Below are 12429 nucleotides of genomic sequence, written 5' to 3'. Positions count from 1 at the left end.
TTTGAAATGTAGTAATACAATTTAAAGAATGCCATCCTTCACACACAGTGGATCGTGTTCTTTTCTTTTTATTACCTGCATACATTTGAGTATGCAATCTTTTTATTGCACATTGATATTCTGGTTTTGGTTGATCAGCAATAAACATTTTGGCTTATTCCTTTTTCGTTTGGGTTATTAGGTGTCGCGTGCGAAACCTTTTGGCCAAAACTATTGCATTAGAGTAGAGTACAGGTAGGGAGGAATGGCACATGACGAGGGACACAAAGCATGTAGGTGTTGTTTGGTTATTACCCCACCAATTGACTGCCCTTGGCCATGTTAATACAGATTTTCCACACATTTGTTACAGAAAGTCATGATTCTATTAAAGACTCGAAGACGAAAGATTATGCTCTGACTTCTCTTTACTAACTCGAGCAGCAACAATTACAAACCAATAAACATGGGAAACAATGGCAAAAAACTACAAATTCCAACAGAACCCAGCAATTTTGTAGTTCGTTTTCCATAGGTTGCAAGAAAAACACGTGATCCTCTCCTCCAATCAGCATCACTTCTCCCTTATAACATCCAACAACCCCAAAGTCCTTCATCTTTCTTTCGCTGAACTGATAAACTCGCGCCCCAACCGGTAGGCGACTTAATTCCAGTTAATCTTCTCAAGTTGTCGCTTTCTGTTCCGCTCCTGAAACAAATATAAGCCGTTAGAAATCCCATCATGGACGGGTGGGCAATCGTATAGCAATACCATTATTATCACAAGACAAGATTGCATTATTTCCAAACAAGATTGCATTATTTACAAACATGACAACATAACTTATATAATAGCGATTGAAATTGGGTGGAATAATCTTTCGCCTCCGAGTCTTTAATAGAATCATGACTTTCTGTAACGAATGTGTGGAAAATCTGTATTCAATGTCAAGACTCAGAGGCTCAGATTATGCTTGTTTAAAGCTTACCTACCACCAACAATGCTACTCGCTCCACTGGTCTAAAATAGAAATTCTTAAAGGTCTCTTCATTAGACCAGTCTGCCGCCTTTAGGACATCCTCCAGACGAGCCCCTGCCAAAAAGGCAGATGATGCCATAGCACCTTGTGTAGAATGTGCTCCGAACTGCCGTACGTCTACCCCTGCCTCGGCCATGCACCACCTGACCCATCTAGATAAGGTGGCTGATGCTACTGCTCTAAAAGGTTTCCTAATCGCTAACAGTAGTTGACTTACTCCCGCAGGTCTCACTTCATTCGCTTTTTGTTCGTACATTTTCAAGCACCTAACTGGACACAACTTCGGCTTGTCCGGAAAGGCCATGTACTCCACAGATTTAATATTCGTCTTTGTTCTCCTCGCTATGAAAAATACTACCCCTGAAGGTGAAAAAGATTTTCTGTTTGCTTCTAAAGCTTTCACGTCTGAGACCCTTTTACAAGAAATAAGACACAGAAGGGTAGTTAACTTGGCCCACAATGCTTTCCGAGACAAGAATTCATTGTCCGGCCAACTTTCAAACATCCTTAATACTATACTCACATCCCACAAACGAGAGTATCTGGGAGCGGGAGGTCTCATACACCTGATGCCCTTCAGAAGCCTACACACCAAGGGATGCTCGCCTACAGGCTTATTCTCTATGTACACATGGCCTGCTGAAATCGCCGACCTATAATTATTAATGGTCCTGTAAGCCTTCGCCTGTGCTGCCTGCGCTGCTAAGAAATTCACTATGTGTACTACATCTGTATATACGGGATCAACCTGTCTCTCCAGACACCAATCACTCCATCTATGCAATGCCACTCTATATGCCTTTCCTGTCGCCGGAGCCCAAGACTCCCTGATGAATTCCTGAGCTGTGCCTGAAAGTCCTGGCTTAGACCAGTTCTCCCTGAAATGGCCAAAGCCAGAAGACTCAAGCTCCCTGACCTGACCAATGGATGCATCTCTCCTACCGGATTTACCAATATATCCTCCCTGGCTGGCAGCCGAATAGGAGCTTTGAACGGCAGTTCTAGAAGATCCGGAAACCAAGCTTGACCTCTCCAGTCTGGCGTTATCAGGATCACTGTTGCTAGCTGACGTCTGACCTGGGCAACTGTGCGCGCTATCAAGGAGAACGGGGGAAACGCGTATTCCCTTGCTGGTCCCCAGACCTGGAGAAAAGCGTCTGTCGCTGTCGCTTCCGGATCCGGCCTCCAACTGTAAAACCTGGAGAGCTTCCTGTTCAGCCTGGAAGCGAAGAGATACGTCTGACAGGGACCCCTGCGACGCATTATCTCCTGGAATACTGAGTCGTCCAGCTGCCAGTCGCTGGAATCCCTCAGGTATCTTGAGTTCCAATCTGCTACCAGATTGAGCTCCCCCGGCAAATGTTCCTCTCTCACGTTTATTCCCTTCTGGAGGCAGATCTGCTAAAACTCCTTGGCCATCTCCGTCAGCTTCTGCGACCTTGTTCCGCCCAGCCAATTTATGTATCTGACTGCTGAAACGTTGTCCATCTTCAAGAGAATGGACGATTTCGCACCTTTCTGTGTCCAGCACTGAATTGCGAAGGAGCCCGCGAGAAGCTCCAGGCAATTGATGTGGAGACCCAACTCCTCTCTCGACCATCTCCCTCCTGTCGACTGATCTCCACATCTGGCTCCCCATCCCCAACGGCTGGCGTCGGACTCTATCACCAGGTCCGGGGATGAGCCAAATATCGCCCGGCCATTCCAGGCTTCCATGTGGCAGTACCATCATTCTAGCACAAGTTTCGCTTCCTGTGATAGCCTCACTTTCTGTTCGTAAGAAAAGCCTCTCCTGAGATGGCTGATCTTCAACCTCTGCAACGCTCTGTAATGCAGAGGCCCTGGAAATATCGCCTGTATCGATGATGACAGACGTCCTATAAGTCTCGCTATTTCCCCAAGGGAAACTTCCTGCTTCGCTATCATCCCTTTGATCTCCCTCTTGACTGAGTTGACTTTGACTAGCAGTAATTTGAGAATTCCCTGCGTCGTCTCTAAGCTGAACCCCAGAAATTCCATATCCTGGGCTGGTTCTAACTGTGATTTCTCCCAGTTTATCAGGAATCCCAGCTGCTGTAGTAACCCCGTGGCTAACAGGACCTGCCGAACTAGAACTTCCTTGTCCTGGCACATTAGACATATGTCGTCCAGGTAAATAATCAGCCTGATCCCCTGCTCTCTCAGGTGTGCCACCACTGGTCTCAAAAGTTTGGTGAAACACCATGGCGCCGACGCTAGCCCAAAGGGGAGACATTTGAACTCCCACTTCCGTCCCTTCCAAAGGAACTGAAGGAGTTTTGTCTGTTCTGGCCGGATTGGAATCGTTAGATACGCATCCCTGAGGTCTATCCTTGCTAACCAGTCTCCTTGCTGGGGAACATCCCTTAGAAGATGGATGCCTTCCATCTTGAAATGTCTGTACACCAGAAAGTAATTCAAACCCCTCAGGTTTGTCACTGGTCTGACCTTGTGTCTCTTTTTGACCAAAAACAGATTGCTTACGAAACCCCCTGGACCTTCTGAAGCTGGACCGATTGCATTCTTCGCCCTTAGCAATTCTACCTCCTTGTCTAGAAGGTCCTCGCCGTTGTTCCTCCAACCTTTACCCCTGCCTCTACCCCTAGAAGGGAAGAAGGGGTTGGACCTCCGGTCTTCCTGTCTCCAAGCTCTGTCCTTGTAGGACCCTCTGTACCCGCCACGGCTGGACGAGTGGCCACTTCCTCCTCCAGCCCTGACGAAAACTCTTCGACCGAAAATCTTCTTCAGGGAAGATTGGGCCCTGTCCATTGATACATAAGTACTGGCGAATTTCGCCATGTCCTTGATGAACAAGTCCCCGAAGAGCTTGCCTCTCGCGGCTGTGGCCTGCTCGGATGTCGCCATCTCCCCTAGCCTGGAGTCCAGTTTCATTAGGATCGACCTTCTCCTTTCGGTTGCTAACGCTGTATTCGCGTTACCGAGCAGGCAGATAATTCTCTGAGCCCAGCCAGATATAATGTCCGGGTCCATGGGCTCTTTCTTGGCCTTTGCCTCCTCGGCCAGCTGCCAGATCTTGGTGACCGGTCCTAGCATGTCTAGCACCTTGTCCTGACAGGACCGCCAGGATCTGTCGATGCCCCTCTTCACGTCCCTGCCATTCCGGCCCAGGAACGTCAGGATTCTCTTGTCAATTTCTGGGGTCTCCGCTACCCCGTCCGGGACCCTCGGTCTTGGACATTCTGACTTCAATTTAGATCTGGCTTGTTTATTTAACGGTGCCCGCAGGCGCCGTCTAAGATATTCCGCAATCTTCTCCGGAGGGTCCCATTCATTGGACCTGGGGTGAATAAGCTCATCGGGATCGAACTCCTCCTTGAGAAGATCCTCCTCTTCCCTCCTGCCTTTCTTCCTAGGTTGGCTTTCCTCCTCTTCCGGGGAGGTCTGGTCTTCTGAGGAGGTGTAAAACTCAGATCTTGAGCTGCTCTTGCAGTAGTCGTCATCCGACTCGCTCGAGCTAGTGCCCCGTCTCTCGTGGGATCTCGCCTTCCTTTTCCCCGATCTGTGGGGTGAACCCTGGGGGGTCTGGGCGCTACGGCCCCTGTGGGTTTTATGTTTGCTTCCCCCTCTCTTCTTGCGAGCCTTACCCTGGGACAAAGCCGCCAGGCTTCGCAAAATGCCCCTCTCTTCCCGGGGCCTTTCGGCTCTCTGCACCATCTGTACTGCCTCGCTCATACGGCGTCCACTGACATGAGGGCCGTCAGAGTCATCAGTGTAGTCACTCATGTTTTTACCGACTCGGTAACACTATCACGGTGCCTTGTGCAGTTTGCTTGGGCTGCCCCCGTCAAATATATGTATCAAGAAGCTAGGCGAGTCCTCGTAGTAATAGCAGTCTTACCTGGGACTGAGCCCGTCAAGCGGAGGCTGTAGCCTCTTTTCACCTCCTCCCCAGTGGCAGAATGAGGGGTTAATGTGCTTGTGCTGACTTCGCAGCTTACAGTCTTTGAGCAGGTTTCCCTGCCTGCGGTACCAGTTTCAGCCACTAGGTGGCGCTCAAGGCTAGGAGATAAGCCGGTGCCTCCTCACTGCACACACGGCTGCCCGCCCCGAACGACGGAGCCTTCTGAGCGTCGGGGATTGAAAATATCTCCGCGAGAGCTCCGTGGAGTTCCGTACTCGGACTTCGCCTCCTGACACGCAAGTTCGCAATGGTGCCGGAACTCCCGAGGCCCCGTCGCGCCGTTGCGAACTTCCGTGTCCGCAGTGCCTCCTAACGAGGGAATCGACGCCAGAACGAGAGTCCCGTCACATCTTCCCCGCGGATGTGCTCCGCCAATGCCCTACGCGCTCGCCTGCTAGTCGCGCGCGCTATAACCTTGTCAAGCAATACAAGCCCTAAATAAACATTCCATTAGTAAAAAGTAAACGGTACTTATCTCAGCTGCTCGAGCAGCAAAGAAAGAGGAAGGACTTTGGGGTTGTTGGATGTTATAAGGGAGAAGTGATGCTGATTGGAGGAGAGGATCACATGTTTTTCTTACAACCTATGGAAAACAAACTACAAAATTGCTGGGTTCTGTTGGAATTTGTAGTTTTTTGCCATTGTTTTCCATGTTTATTGGTTTGTAATTGTTGCTGCTCGAGTTAGTAAAGAGAAGTCAGAGCATAATCTGAGCCTCCGAGTCTTGACATAGAATCGATATGGCCATTCCCAACCAGTGCCTGCCCCTCCCTGCCCAAAACACTTCCTCATAGGGACTCTTTGAACTCGGTTTAATGACGCCTTACCATCAATCTTTGCACTCAAAGTACCTGCCACTGTTTTTTCAAAGCTGTCTTCACCGAGTTAATGACTTCATTGGAGATGTAAACCTTCTACTGGTGTAATAAAAATGTCTTACCAAGTCTGTCTTCAGCCACTCGATTTGTAAGCAATCTGTGGGTCCTTCACTGAATTCCGGTTAACATCACGCATTAACAAAGCCAACGGTTTTGGCTTGTGTATAAGTATTCAGCATTTGCCAGGCACTGCTAGTAGATGCCCAGGTACTCACGCAATTGCGCACCTGCTCCATTAATGGCCAGTGCCTGGCAAGTACCTTTCCCATGCCTACACAAAAGCCCAACCTGTTGGCATTGGCACACTTGTTTCAGTATTAGTGTCAGAATTGCGAGTCGACCCCCATACACCTTGTAGGTGCAATGCTTACGTTTCTGATGTATTTTACTTATCCTGTGGGCAAAGAAAACCTACTGAAAGGGACATTATGATTGCAGTGTAAAACAACACATCTCCAACAATGACAGAGGTATAGTTACTAATGCAACCATAACTGTGCCATCATAAAATAACCATCATTCTGCAACTACCGAGCACTGCTCATGATTTCTTAGGTTGAGGGTTTGAAAACAGTGGAATTACAGATGTTTTGGACTATATCACCCACAATGCCTCATCATAGACTACAGTCGCTGGAGAAGATTAGAGTTGTAGTGTAAACAAACCATCTATAGAGCCAAAGGATGAACACCCTACTATGAGAAATCAGGCCTTTGTGAGATTTGTTTTGTTGGCCTTCATATGAGAGTATTTTCTTTATTAAGTATATTTCATTGTTGAAGTCTGGTTCAAAGTTTGCCTACCTGCATATCTTTTGTGTTGGCATTTGTAGCGCCATCAGCAGTGCATTACAGTGACCGAGTTATGATCGTTTTGTATTTTGTATTTGTATTTTATTATACTTTGTATAGCGCCTTTAACCAAAGCGCTTTACAGAGAGCAATAAACTGTACATTAAAATCAGCAATAGAAATCGGTGTTCAGCGTCAATTTTGCAATGGCAGTGGTGTATTTATGGTTTCAGCCATGGCATTCCTTTAAGAGTTTTTTTTTGTTTTACTGAATTCCAATTGTTTTGGACTACTAGACAAAATAGACTAATGACCATTGACAAACTAGACTAATGACAGTGACACGATTGGTGTTTGTGCCACATTCTGATTAGTCTGTAATTGGGTGTGAAGACTGAAACGGTCACTCGTGGTATGGGAACGCCTGCAGAGGTGACGAATAGTTCAGAAACAGTGGACTTGTTAGCTCAGCAAATGAAGCAGAAGTGATCAATGTCAGCTTTTAACGTGCTGATTGACTCTGGTCAGCAAACTTTAAATGCAGGAAGTACAACACAGTGGATGCTCTGAAATCATGGATTTCAGCAAACAGCTTAGAAGATAGGCTAAGTGTCTAAGGTGCACTGCTTGTGAACATGGGGAATAATTTAAGAAATAAATTAAGAGCAATTCGAACTTGCTTAAGGACCGTAGCCCATCAATCCTTCCTCATTTGCACTTTGGCCAGGTCCCTTTGCTTTTAAGTGAAAGTCACTCGCAGTTTGTGTGGTTTCAAGTGTCCCCTGCGCTTCTGTCTTGTCTTGACTGAGTGAACGCTGTGCCCTCATCCAGTCAGAATGTTGTCTGTCTCTCAGGGGAAACTTCCACCTGCCCCAGTTTGAGGGGACATGGGCTGAAGAATCCAGTTCACGCCTGTGTCTGCTGTGTGTCTGTGTCTGCTGATGCCACACTGCAGCAGGCCTGGGCAGGGTGTAGTTGGGGATCCAGAACGCCGGTGGTTAACTCTGCCACTGTCTACATTACCGCTGTACTGTGGTCCCTGTCCTTGATTTGTTTGTCGTCCCCTCTGCACTGCATTGCCGCTTCTCCTGTCCCTTCTCAAAGCCCTGCAATGGTTGAACCTTCTTCACCCCCCTCCCCCGAGCCTCCTGTCCCACTACTTTCCTCTGTACAGCCTCTTTTCTTCCCCCTTCTTATTGTTAAACGACTGTTGAAGGGTCTCCTTTCTTCCCATTGCCCTCCTCTCCTCTTTCCAGTACTTCCTTTTCAATCTCCTCCCTTGTTGATGTTTTCATTCTCCTCCCCTTGTCACCTCTTTCACCCCTATCACCTTTCTTCCCAACATGCAGCATAACTGTTTGATGGCATTTACCCTTCGATGCTCCTTGCTTTCCTTCGGTGTCCAGGCAAAGTTTTGAATAAATAGATTCGAATAATAAAAGTTCCGAAACAAAAGTACCGAAAAAAAAGTTTGGAATACATTTTTTATATTAAAGGGTTTATTTTAATTTAGTATAGTTAGATAAGTGTTAAAGAAACGGGTTTGGAGGGCGGGACTCTCCCCCATACCCTCCCCCCCATACCCTCCCCTCCATACCCCCATACAAAAAAAAAATGTTCCCGACCCTTTTGTGTCAGAACTTTTGTCAGTCGAAACTTTGACTGTCGAAATAGTCACTAGGAACCCTTTCCTTCTCCTTTAACATCCAATGTTAGTGTCGCACTTCTTTCTTGCTTCACCTTCGATCTCCAGGTCTATCTTTCCAGGACTTTCCACTCTCCCCTTCTTCCTCTCACTTGTTCACCTCCTACTTCTTGCACTTTCTATCCTCTATCCTCCACCATTCTCTGCCTCGCCTCCTGTGCTGCTTGCTCTCTGTCACATTCTCTGCTCCTCCCCTCTCGCTGTTTTGATGCACCACTACCTTATGTCTCAGGAACTCCCTCACTCTGAATTGAGTGCTGAGCAATATTGTTTTATCCCTGCTGCCCCACACATCTTTGATAAGACTCAGTAGTGCAACCCAGCTAGTGGAACACAGGGATTGGCTTGCAGAGTTCCACTTTGACCATCTACTTGCTATGTCCCATCTGCCTTCTATGATTCAAACCACCTATCTACGGTTGTCTAATCCATGGCTGCAGGACCCCAAATTCTCATGCTTCTATGCATGTCCTGCTGCCCTTCTCCAACCTGAAGAGCAAATTTTGCTCACCTAAAGTAGATGATAAACACAGGCACTCTTTTCTCTCTCCTTCGGTTACTGGTCGCAAGCCCTCATAGTTGACACGATTACTGAGATTCACATTCTCTTCTGCAAAATCCTAGAAAGTAGTGGTGGTTTCAGGGGAGTGGGAACATCTAGTAAAGCCGAAAGCAGGGATTTCAGGGGGCTGGTTTAAGAAGTAAGGGCTTGGCAGAATGGAAGAACCCCATAGTTAGAGGTGGACAGGGGAAGCCCTGGTCCCTCCATGTTCTTCCTCTGGGCCCTGCATCACAGCATGCATGGAGGCATCCATCTCCAATGGTTTTCTGCGCTTCAACAACTAACCTAAAACATGTGACTTTGTCACAGTTCATACATGTGGTTGATTAAATAGAGCACAATGAAGCGATCTTTTGAGGAAGGTGCAGTAACTATCTTACCCTCAAGAAACCCCATAAAACTTAGTTTTGGAGAAATGTGTAACCCTGACTTTTGAGTTGCCCCTCTCTGTTAGTATTTAGGTTATTTTTTCATAATGTATTTTTGTATATTTTGTATCATCTGCATCTTGCTATTTTAAGCTTTTCCAGGTTCTGTGTTATTATGCGCTTATACAGCAAGTGTCTCAAAGCACAACCATGCATGGGAGGCGAAGACATAAGGGAGACAAGACAAACAAGCTTACTAGGTGTGGTACCTTCAGGTTGTGTAGTCCATAGGCTGGAAGTGTGAGGCAGGGTACTGGGAGTCAAGTGCACCCAGTCCAGCCAGAACATGGGTTAAGTGCTAAGAGGTACCACTCTCATGGGTCGTAACCTAAAGTGCGAGAGTGCTGTGGCAGCACAAGGCCCGGAGGCAAGTGCAGAAGACTGGCGGGGAAGCTTGTGACCTGTGAAGCTCTGAAGGTGCACCGGGCAACCAGTCGGCAAACTGAGCAGAGAGTAGAGACAAGAGAGCAAGAAAGCATAAAGCAGTGGTTAGCAGGGGAGAAGGAGATAGAAGGAGGAGGCAAAGAGGATGGTCTTGAGGAGTTTCCAGAACTTTATGTGATCCGGTTCAAGATGGAGAGGGGCAGTGAGGCTGTTCCAGTGGGAGGCACCTGCGGAGGATAAAGATCACCCCCCAAATCTCTGCTTGGAAAAGCAGCTCACTCGCAGAGCGTTGGAGGAAGACAAATGCAGGGCTTGGCAAGGAGAGTATTTAGGAAAAGAACATTGGAGATAGAGAGGGCCCAGGCCCCAGAAAGCGTTGTGGAGAATGCAAAGAGTCTTGAACTGGATTCTGGCAGCCATGAGGAGCCAGTGGAGGGATTTCAGTGCTGGCGAGATGCGGTCCCTGGGCGTGAGCCCAAGGATAAGTCTTGCGGTTCTGTTCTGGATGAGTTGAAGAGGGTGGAGAATAGAACCAGGGAGGTTAAGAAAGAGGCTGTTGCAGTAGTCCAGCCTAGAGAAGACCAGAGCTCTGGAGGCAGTGAGCCTCTGGGGGCAAGTGAGAAAAGGTAGAATACCTCTGAGAAGGTGCAGTTGGTAGTGGGACTTTTTAGAGATGTCCTAGATGTGGGAAGAGAAGGAGAGAGTAGAATCGAAGATGACCCCCAGGTTTTTTTCCTCATTGGTGGGTGGATGCGCCGGGCCAACGGAGGCCAGCCAGAGGGAAAGAGGGAAAGCAGGAGCACGGGTCGCAATGAGGACAATCTCTGTCTTACTGGCATTGAGGCAGAGGTTGTTTGCAGCACACCACGACTGGATTGTGTATAGACAGTCAGGAATGAGCAAGGAGGAGGAAGAGCCTGAGGTTAACCTGAAAGAGAGCTGTATGTCATCCTCATAAGACTGAAAGCTGGAGGTGAAAGTGGCCATCATACGGGCCAGGGTGGATATGTAGCAATAAGTTAGATCCCTGGGTGACACCACATGCAGAGAAAGTGATAGACGAGAGAAATGGCGTCAGTTCCACCTGGGAAGGGCGGTCAGAGAGAAAGGAGGTTAGCCACGCCAGGGCCTGATCAGTGATGCCAAGGGTATCACAGAGACGAGCAATCAGGGTGTTGCAGTTTACCGCGTTGAAAGAGGAGGAGGAGAGCAGGCTTTCACAGGTGTTCAGAAGAGCATTTTCAATGTCTCTGTATGCTCTAAAGCCAGACTGGTGGTCATGGAAGCAGCCAACCTATTCAGTGTGGAGGGTGAGCTGAGATAACACCAACTTCTCTAGTGTACTCAGAAAAGGAGTGATTAAGATGGGGTTATAGTTTGCCATAATGGAGGGGTCAGCAGAAGGTTTATTGTGCAGAGAGTGTGCAAGGGAGTGCTTAAGAGCAGTGGGGAAAACTCCAGTGGTGAAGGAGAGGTTGCAGAGGTCGTCCAAGGCTGGAGCAGTAGAGTCAATGTTGTCCTTGATGGTTTTGGATGGACAGGGGTCCACCTGTTTGGAGGAGGCCTTCATAGACAGACTTGTCAGGTGACCTCCTCAGGTATGACAGGGGAGAGAGAAGAGAGATGAAGGGGAGGGGCGGTGGAGGCCAAGGGAAGCACACAAGATGTTGGTGGCTGAGGTGGTGAGGAAGAGAGTGAGGATAGAATGTCATGTGTTTTTGCGGTGAAGTGTGCCGCCAGGGCCGAGCAGAGGGCCTGGGTGGGTGCGATGGTGGAGGATGTGGCAGGATTGGCTAGTTCCTTGCCGACTTAGAAAAGTTTGGCCATGTTGTTAGATGCCACAGAGATGCAGGCTTGAATAAAGACTCTTTTCTTGGAGCGGATGCAGAGTCTATATTGCCTTTGAATGAGGCGGCAAGCCAGTTTGTATGAGGATGTGCCTCAAGAATCCCATTTCCATTAGGCTTCCCTGCCAGCTTGAAGTCGTACCAAGAGTTGCCCTTTTTGGTAAGCTTCATTCAAACCATCATGACAGGGGCATGAGTGTCAAGAGTGTTAGAAATGGAGAGGTCAAAGTTGGAGAGGGCTTTGTCAGGGTGGGAGTCAGCTACAGGAGTAGAAGGAAAAGGCAGCCACTGACACTCTCTTCATGGGTCGGGTGACTTTACATGTGAGGCAGTGCTGGGCTTACTGACGCAAGAGGAGAACCGAGCCTCAAGTGAGAGGAGAGAAGAGAGTGATCAGTCTAGGAGAGAGAGCAGTAGTGAGAGGGAACTATAGAGGGATGTCTGTTGAGATGAGAGCATCCAAGTTGTGGCCATCAGTGTGCGTTGGGCCAGAGGGTAGGATGGAGAAGAAGAGAGAGTCACAAAGAATTTGGAAAGGTCCTGAAGAGTCAGGTGAGTCTAGGTGGATGTTGAGATCACCCAGTAGGAGCAGCTGAGAGGAGAGTAGGGAAGAGGCCAGGTAAACCCATTCTGAGAGGAAGAGGGTTGGCTGACCTGGTGGCTGATAGAAGGTGGCCAGAAGGAGAGAGGAGCTCGAAGAGAGGGAGAGGCTGCTAACCAGACACTCAAAGGAGGAGTAGGCCTGAGTGGGAATGGCAGTCTCAGGAATCCACTCAGGGAGAATCACTGCTACTCCCCCCATGGCATGTTTGCTCTAGGCCCAGAGAGTATCTTGTAGGTGTCAAAACTCATGACAGAGCTATCCTTGAACCAG

Source organism: Ambystoma mexicanum, chromosome 5q (genome assembly GCF_040938575.1).
Source record: "Ambystoma mexicanum isolate Mex_15411 chromosome 5q, UKY_AmexF1_1, whole genome shotgun sequence".
In the NCBI taxonomy this organism is placed as follows: Eukaryota; Metazoa; Chordata; class Amphibia; order Caudata; family Ambystomatidae; genus Ambystoma; species Ambystoma mexicanum.
The sequence above is the reverse complement of the archived record's forward strand: the minus strand, read 5'-3'. Positions refer to the sequence as shown.